At 42.9% G+C, this 9,637-nt stretch overlaps 1 protein-coding gene across 1 annotated transcript in view; it reads right to left on the reverse strand.

Annotated features, from left to right (window-relative positions):
* TMEM106C (transmembrane protein 106C) overlaps positions 1–9,006 on the reverse strand; it is a 48,978-nt gene extending 39,972 nt beyond the window's left edge. The window contains exon 1 of the mRNA XM_056562742.1: positions 8,746–9,006. The gene's annotated coding sequence lies outside the window, so the exon portion shown is untranslated. The remainder of the gene's footprint in view (positions 1–8,745) is intronic.
* Between the last annotated feature and the right edge of the window lie 631 nt (positions 9,007–9,637).

Consider the following 9,637-nt stretch of genomic DNA (forward strand, 5'->3'; position numbering starts at 1 on the left):
TCCCAGCATGCCCAGACAACCAAGGGCTGTCCAGGCAGGATGGGAGTTGTAGTTTTGCAACAGTAGCATAGGCAATTGCACTCTGCTACATTTAAAGTAGCAAAGGAGAGTACACTGCGCTCTGCTATGTTAAAGTAGCAGAGGTCATTGCACTCTGCTACGTTTATGAAGCAGAAGAGAGTGCGCCCTGAGCTGCTACGTTAATTCATTAGAGGTGAACAACATCTATATAGATGGCTGTATATAGTGATAAGAAGGCCACTTACCCACCTCCGTTCCTGCTCTGTCATTACACGTGGAGCTACACAGGAAGATGACAGAGATGGAATGGGGGTGGTAAGTTAGGCTCTCCAGGAGCAGAACAGCCAAAAATGTACTAACCCATTTTTCGTGTGTTCTCTTCTCGTTTCATAAACGTGAATGCGGAGGACTACTTCGATAGATGCCAGCGCGTCCTGAGCACCGGGAATTACTGGAGTTAAAGTTCACCTCCATTTGGCTGCCATATCGTCGCAAGCCCGGAGGCCCTATCCACCATATTCCTCCATAGACCTCAGGACCGGTAGCCCATTTACCAGGGCATGTGTATGGGAACTTTAACCATCCTCAGAGGTACCCTGCACCATCTATCTAAACAATATAATGCCAAGTATATATCATCTCAGCTATAAGCTGAGCTAAAAGTACACCTATAATACGATATATCTATATCTCTATGGACTACCTGCATAAAGTGATTAACATCTACCTATGATTCCTCCTTATGATAGGAGAATCTTGAGACACATCCTATACCCCCGTGCTGTACACCTAGCTTTACACTAACGTGGAAGAAGAGAGAGAGAGGCACTTATCTACTGTGTACCCCAACTTCTCTAACCAGATTTCCCTGATGAGTTGTGACACAGTAACGGACACAACGAAACGCGTTGGATGTTAATCATTTAAGTTGTTTATACCAATCGGTCTATGTTACATTTATACAATTTTTGTGTTGTATGCACCTGACTCACGCGGTGATATCTGGAGGTATTGTCTAACAGATATCTGCCATACTGCATCATTCCCCATACCTACCTCTATCCCATCCTTAAGATATAGGGTGAGATAGGAGGATTCGGATGCGGGCTGGCTCTCTTTAGGAAGGCCGCCCTGCATTAATAGGTAGGGGGTCTGTTGACCAGGAGTGTCCGCTTTAAAGGCAAGCATAAGTGGGCCAATATCCAGGCTAACCGCTTAATAATTATCTATTATAAATTGTTTATGTTCATTTTATTGTATCTTTAATAAAAGCTATGTTTTATGAAATCTGTAGACCTCCTATTATACTATGTTGATATCCTGTAATTTTTTTGTCATAAAATGGTTATAGTTTATGAAGGAGTGTTTTTTTTCAAGTAAATATGCTTTAAAGTGTTTTTATTATTACTACTTTTCAGGTTTAGTAGTGGAAGTGGAGTCCATTACTAGTGTTAGCCCCAAAAACAGCTAGCGCGAACCCCCAATTACCCTGGTACCCACTGCCACAGGGGTACTGGGAAGTGCCAATACCAAAAGGTCCAGAGTGTCAAATATCAAGCTCGTGGGCATAGGCGTTAACAGGCTGGCATTTTTTAGATTGGGGTGGGCCAGTAACAATGGTCCTCGCCCATCCTGGTAATGTCAGGCTGATGCTGCTTGGTTGGTATCCGGCTGAGAACGAAAATGTGGGGAACCTTTTTTTTTTTTTTTTTTTTTTTTTTTTTAATGGAAAAAAAACCAAACAAAACAAACTAGGATTCCCCATATTTTCATACCACCCCCGTTCCAGCTCTGTCATCTTCCTGTGTAGCCCCACGTCTAGTTACTTGTCTGATACTGTTGCAAAACTACAACTCCCATCCTGCCTGGACAACCTTTGGCTGCCTGGGCATGCTGGGAGTTGTAGTCCCTTCACTGTAAGACTAAGCTCTGCTGACTATGCTACCAACTAAGCTAGCTACGTTAACTACAACTTCCAGAATGCCTGGGCATGCTGGGAGTTGTGTTCTATTCACTTAAATGGGCACTGTCAGATACAAAAACTTTTGATATGTTTTAAAGCATGAAAAACCATTCGGCTTTGCAATTGCTTTCATTAGAAAATTTTCAGTATTTCATTCTGAAAAAGCCAGTCAAACAACTGCCCCCCCCCGCCTGCTTGGACACATACAAGTCCTGCTGTGTCCATGCATCATTATCTATGTCATGGACACACTTCCTTGATTGACAGCTATGAGCGCAGGGCTCACAGCTGGAGGAAAGATCCTCCCACTGTCAGCTTGTGTCCCGCTACTGTCAGTGAGGACAAGCTGGGAGTTGTAGTTTTGCTAATGCTAGGGGAGATGTGAGCAGACCGCATACTGAGGGAGGGGGTGGAGACCTGCACAGTGAGGCCACGCCCCCTCCCTTTGAGAGGATTTCAGACAAGTGAGCTAAAGTAAAAAAAAATAAAATAAAGGTGCTAGACACATAAACATTAGATGTACATGGTCAGGATTAGGTATTGAGTAATATATTAAAAAAAAAAAATTGTTGGATCTAACAGGTACGCTTTAAGTTAATTACGCTAAAAAATAAGCTAGCTACTCTAATTACAACTCCCAGCATGCCTGGGCATGCTGGGAGTTTTAGTCCATTCACTTTTCCTAAGCTACGCTAACTATGCTACAATGTAAGTTAGCTACGTTGTTACACTAAGCTAAAGTCCGTAGTAAACCGCGCATGCGCTAGCAGTTTACTACAGACTCTCTGACTATGCTAGCCCTTAAGCTTACTAAGGAGTTCATGGTGACCTGCACATGCACTCGCAGTTTAAGGACCTTACATTAGCTTCTGTAGCACAAATATCTATACTGAAGAAGATTAAGAAAATTTTGTTTAAAAAAAAAAAAAAAATAAAAAAAAAATAAAAAGGTGCTGGTGCTGAAAGGTGTCACTCAGTGAACACACAGCGCAGTCTGATTGGCCAAATGTGTATGAGAAGGAGGAAGAGAATGGGAACTAAAAGCTGTCGGAAAATGAGCGTGTCTGTCAGCTATTTAAGGCAGTGTTTCCCAACCAGGGTGCCTCCAGCTGTTGCAAAACTACAACTCCCAGCATGCCTGGACAGCCAAGGACTGGGTGTTATAGTTTTGCAACAGCTGGAGGCACCCTAACACCCAGTCCTTGGCTGTCCGGGCATGCTGGGAGTTGTAGTTTTGCAACAGCTGGAGGCACCCTGGTTGGGAAACACTGTTCTAAGGTGTATGGCCAGCTTTTGGCTTTGTTTACACTAGCATTGTGGTTCAATGCTCTGGATAGAGCCACTAAAGCCGTATATGAAGAACATAACCAGAAGATAATATACAATTCTAAGGTTACTATGGTGGCCCATCTAATTATCAATAATAGGGATTACTCTGTTTAAACCCACTTTACATTTTATTAGGGATTGACCGATTATCGGTATGGACGATATCGGCCGATAACCACGATTTTGGGCATTATCGGCAATTACCTTGCCGATAAGCCGATAATGCCCCGCCCCCCCGCACCGCGACCGCACCCCCCCCCCCGACCCCCCGCACCGCGACGGCCACCCCGACCCACCGCACCACGTCGCACCACCCACCGTAGTGCTGGGCAGTATACCGGTATGTATACCGGTATACCGGATACAGTTTTTTTTTTCTCTCAACAGCTGGAAGAATTAAGATTTTTTTTTTTTTTTTTTTTTTATAGAAGGGATTTACAAATCATTATAACTTTGTGGCACCAGTTGATTTAAAAAAAATATATATGTTTTCCAGTGGAGTACCCCTTTAAATTCCCCCTATAGATCCTAATACACCTTTCTCTCCAGTATTCTAAACCAATGTAATTGTATTGTATTGAATTATAGTGTCACTTTTATTGTATTTCTTTTCTTTCTGTATGATTCTGATATGTACATGTGTATACGTGTTTTTTTCCCTTGGAAAAACTGTTCAAAACTCTACATAAATACTACCAAATAGAGTATAAAAAAATAAATAAATAATTTAAATAGCAGGCCCTAAAAAACAACCCCACAGTATCAGACACAAAGCCCAGCATCAATAGAAGGAATGTGGAGAGCGCATGCTATGCAGAGTCAGCACATTTGACACAATAAAATAACACCGAGGGGCACATCTCTGCTGTACAATTGAGGACAACACTCCAAAATACTTGTTTAAAACAACTAACATAAAATTCTATCTTAGGCTCCGTTCACATCTTGTCAGCACCCTATGCTAGAGGTTTATGATCAGAGCACTCTCCGATAGAGAATACTCATGCACATGCTACTGTATAGCCATATGTCATACACTGGCCACATGAAATAGAAAGTATATATAAAAAAAAAAAAAAATACATAAATTAATATATGTTTTTGATTAGCCTACTCTATAAAAAGCACAGTCTTTCGCAATCTACTATAGAAAACTCAGTGTGTGTGTGTGTGTGTGTGTGTGTGTGTGTGTGTGTGTGTGTGTATATATGTTCCAGCATCATGTCCAAAACGCTAAAGATATTAACATGAAACTTGGCACATGTTACTTATATGTCAACTACAAACATAGGATAGGTAATTTAACCCTTACTGACCCCTATTTGCCAGGGTCGGTGTTTATGTTTAACCCCTTAAGGACCAAGGACGTACCTGCCCGAAATCGCGGCGTCCCGAACAGCTTACAGGACAGCGGGAGGGTCCCTACCTGCCTCCTCGCTGTCCGATCGCCGAATGACTGCTCAGTGCCTGAGATCCAGGCATGGGCAGTCAAGCTGCAGAATCATTGATCAATGGTTTCCTATGAGAAACCAGTGATCAATGTAAAAGATAAGTGTGTGCAGTGTTATAGGTCCCTATGGGAGCTATAACACTGCAAAAAAAAAAAAAGTGAAAAAAAAAAAAGTGAATAAATATCATTTAACTCCTCCCCTATTAAACGTTTGAATCACCCCTCTTTTCCCATTAAAAAAAAAAAAAAAAAAACTGTGTAAATCAAAATAAACATAAATGGTATCGCCGCGTGTGGAAATGTCCGAATTATAAAAATATATCATTAGTTAAACCGTAGCAAACCTCTTCAACTCTGTGCAGTTCCCGAGACAAGTAGAGAGCACTGTTGCCAGACAGAAAATAACAACTCAACTTCAGGAGCTGATCATTATTGAAAGGATTAAGATTTTTTAATAGAAGTAATTTACAAATGTGTTTAACTTTCTGGAGCCAGTTGAAATTAACAAAAAAAAAAAATAAGGTTTTTCCTGGAATACCCCTTTAACCTCTTAAGGACTCAGGGCGTACCTGTACACCCTGAGCCTGGACCCGGTGTGAAAAACGGGGTCACGCCGATCGCACCGATCGTTGCGCCGTGCGCTGTTCACCCTTTAGACGCGGCAATCAAAGTTGACCGCCGCATCTGAAAACCAAAGTAAACACTTCCCGGCAGCTCAGTCGGCCTGATCAGGACATCGCGATAAAATCGCGATGTTCCGATTAGGGATCGACCGATTATCGGTTTGGCCGATATTCACGATTTTTGACGTTATCGGCAATTACCTTGCCCATAATGTCACGCACCCGCCCCCACCGCCACCCAATCCCCCCCCCCCACCGCACCGCACGCCGCCCCCATTGCCTCCCCTATCCCCGGTTTTATAATTACCTGTTCCCGGGGTCTGGGGCCCGCGCTACTTCTGGCTCCTGCTGCGTCCTGCGTTACACCGTGCACTGCGCAGCGCAGTGACGTCCTCAACGTGAGCCAGACGGGACGGGAGCCAGAAGAAACGTGGACCTCGGACCCCGGGAACAGGTAATTATAAAACCGGGGATAGGGGAGGCAATGGGGCAGCGGTGGGGTGCGGTGCGAGGGTAGGGATGGCTGGGGGGCAGCGGTGGTGGTTGGCAGGACCCCAGGAAAGGCAGGGGGAGAGAAGCAGGTGGCGGTGGTGGTCTCTGATTCAGCCAAAGCCACTGCAGTTAATTGATTTAAAGCGCCCGCTTTAAATCAATGATCTGCAGCGGCTTCTTGGGGGGGTGGAGAAATAGCCAGTGACTTATACCGGAATATCGGTATAAGTTATTGGCTATCAGCTTGAAAGGCCACAGATTATCGGTATCGGCCCTAAAAAAACGATATCGGTCGATCCCTAGTTCCAACCAGCTGGGACGCAGGCGGAGGTCTCCTTACCTGACTCTGCGGCGTCCGATCGTCGATTGATTGCTCCAAGCCTGAGCTACAGGCTTGAGCAATCAAGCCCCTATCTGACTAATCCAAGCAAAGCTATGGCTTTGCAGGGATCAGCATAGGAGATCAGTGTGTGCATTGTTATAGGTCCCTATGGGAGCTATAGCACTGCAAAAAAAAAAAAAAATAATAAAATAAAAGTGAAAAAAAATAAAAAAGTTAACAAAAGGTCATTTAACCTCTTCCCTAATAAAAGTTTGTATCAACCCCCTTTTCCCATAAAAAAAAAAAAACGGCCCGTATGCGGAAAAATAAAAAAGTTATAGGGGTCAGAAGAGGACAATTTTAAACGTATACGTTTTCCTGCATGTAGTTATGATTTTTTTCAGAAGTACGACAAAATCCAACCTATATAAGTAGGGTACCATTTTAACCGGATGGACCTACAGAATAAAGATAAGGTGCAATTTTAACAAAAAAAAAAATGCACTGCGTGGAAATGGAAGCCCCCAAAAGTTACAAAATTAAATTTTTTCTTCAATTTTGTCGCGCAATGATTTTTTCCCCCCGTTTCGGCGTGGATTTTTTGGTAAAATGACTAATGTCACTGCAAAGTAGAATTGGTGGCACAAAAAAATAAGCCATCATATGGAATTTTAGGTGCAAAATTGAAAGCGTTATGATTTTTAGAAGGTGATGAGGAAAAAATTAAAATGCAAAAATGGAAAAACGCTGAGTCCTTAAGGGGTTAATATTGAAGTCTGTAGGAACCGGATGTTCTTAAATTAAAAAAAAAAAAGTTATTGTCAGGGTTTTTAACATCTGCTTTTTTGTACTGAGCATGCTCCGTACAACTTTACAAAAAAGGGTTAAAAAAAAAAAAAAAAAAAAAAAAAAAAAAGATGTAAGTGGTAGTAACGGATGAACATCAGGTTTTTTAAGAAAAATCCCAGAAACCCCTTCCCGCTATAGGACGTATGCATACGTCCAAGCATCCGACATGTTTGCGCATTTGGACATATGCATACGTCCTAGCGATCTCCGGCACTGCTGTGGGCAGCGCAGGAGATCGGCGACGGGACCCGGCTGTAAATCACAGCCGGAGTCCTGTCGCAGCTGCCTGAGCCGCGATCGCGCCGGTCCCGGCAGCATTAACCCCCTAGATGCCGTGATCAATCCTGATCACGGCATCTATGGTGTTGACAGGGGGCGCTCTCCCCCTGTACACCAGTGGCGGTGCCGCGATACGATCACGGGTCGCCGTTGGTTGCTATGGCAGCAGGAGGTCAGATCATGCCCTCCTGTCTGCCTGCTACAGAAGCCTGTGGGATCCAGTCAGAGACTGGATCGCACAGGCTGTAGTGTGTGCAGCTCATCAGGTCATACTGTGCTGCAGTACAAATGTATTTTACTGTATTATTTACTGAATTATTACAAAAAAATAAAAAATAAACAAACCACACAAATCATATACATAATAGGTATTGCCACGTCCGTAATGACGTGTACTATAAAACTATAATGTAAATTATCCCGCACGGTGAACGCAGTAAAAAAATAAACACAAAATTCACCAATTTTGGTACAAATAGCGGAATAAAAAAGATCAAAAAGGTAGCACAAAAATGATACCAAGAAGTTCAGCTCATCCCACAACTAATAAGCCCTCACTCAATGGCATCGGACGAAAAATAAAGTTACGGCTGTTGGAAACTGAATGGCAGAAAAAGAATTTTGCTCAGAAAAGGAAAAAGAACATGGAAAGCTCTATAAAATGAGTATCACCATAATCGTGCTGACCCACAGAATAAATAACATCACTTTTACCGCACAGTGTACACCATAAAAATAAATAAACACCAGAAATGTTCCAGTTTTTCACAATATTTTAAAGTTTTTCCACAAAAAATGCTGCATGTGTCAACAAAAATGCACCACTTCTATAAAAGTACAATATGTCACGAAAAAAAACAATCTCAGAAACGCTCTGCTGAGAAAAAGCGTTCTAAAGTTATTACCATTTAAAGAGATACGTGTCCCAAAAAAAAAAAAAAAAAAAAAAGAGCCTGGTCATTGAGGTAAAAATGGGTCCATCCTTAAGGGGTTAAAAAAAAACGGATAATGGTCATCAGTTGTTTTTTTTTTTTTCCTTCATCCGTTATGGTAAAATAACAGCAATAAAAAAAGGAGGATGATACCTGTAGTGTGAAAGGGGCCTTACAAAACCTGTAGCTCTCCAGCTTTTACAAAATTACAACTCCCATCATGTCCTGACAGCCACAGGTTGGATAACACTGCCAACAACATAAGGTGCAGCGCTGCACACGCAGCACTATATGCTGGTACTTTAAATTAACCCTTCACACAGCTCCTTGTTTATAACAAACTGGTTCTCTTCAATAGATAACAAGTACAAAATAGCAGAAACACACATAATACACCAGGCAGGTGTTCTCCGCTGTGCTGGGGGAGCAGGGCGCACTAAACTACAAGTGACACATGATTAGTACAACCCTAGGGTGACACTCACCTGCCGGGCAGCAGCTGAGGGGGCGCCTTGTGTTCCCCCCCGAAAGGAAAGCAGGGGCCAGGAAGAAGCCAGAGAGCAAAAACCACACTCACAACACAGGATACAGGCACAAGGACCTTTGATGATGTCACGATCATGTGATTAGTCACGTGTGGGAGGAGTCACGTTTTGCCTATGTTTGTTTATAACTGTTCAGCTCGGCATGGGTTGCTGTGTATGTGCTAGGGGAGCAGAGTAGGGTGTGTACACAGCAGAGGTGTGTGTAGTGTGCACTCTCCGAAGATATGTGCAGTGTGCACATGTCTCAGTCTACTGGGCATGCGTGAGCACGCTCCTGAGGCTGTTACGTAAGGTTTTAAAAAAAATGGCAGAAGGGGGATGGAGGGATTAAATTAAAATGGCATGGGGGGGATCAGAAGGGGGAATTGAAGTGACACAGGGCCTCTGTGCTATTTCATTCCCCCCAACCACCTGTACCACACATGCAGCATTTTTTGTGAAAAACTACAAAATATTGTGAAAAAACTGGAAAATGTTGGGCGTTTTTAAAAATAATTTTTTATGGTGTTTTTTTTTTTTTTTTAAATACAGGGCTTTTATTGGGAAAGGGGCATTTTTTTTTACACTTCATACTTTTAATGAGGAACCGTTTATCATTTTATTTTTCACTTTTTACAGCTTATACTATTCTGCAATATATTTGTACTGCAGCACAGTATAACCTGATGAGCTGCACACACTACAGCCTGTGAGATCCATCAGCTGGCCTCCTGCTGCCATGGCAACCTCGTGCCGCCGTTGGCACCCGTATCGCGGTGCCGCCATTAGGGTTGCCACCCTGCCGGTATTTTACCGGCACAGCCGGTATTTTCATCTACATTCCGGGCTGTGC

The sequence above is a fragment of the Hyla sarda genome, chromosome 2, assembly GCF_029499605.1.
Source record: "Hyla sarda isolate aHylSar1 chromosome 2, aHylSar1.hap1, whole genome shotgun sequence".
NCBI classification, from domain to species: domain Eukaryota; kingdom Metazoa; phylum Chordata; class Amphibia; order Anura; family Hylidae; genus Hyla; species Hyla sarda.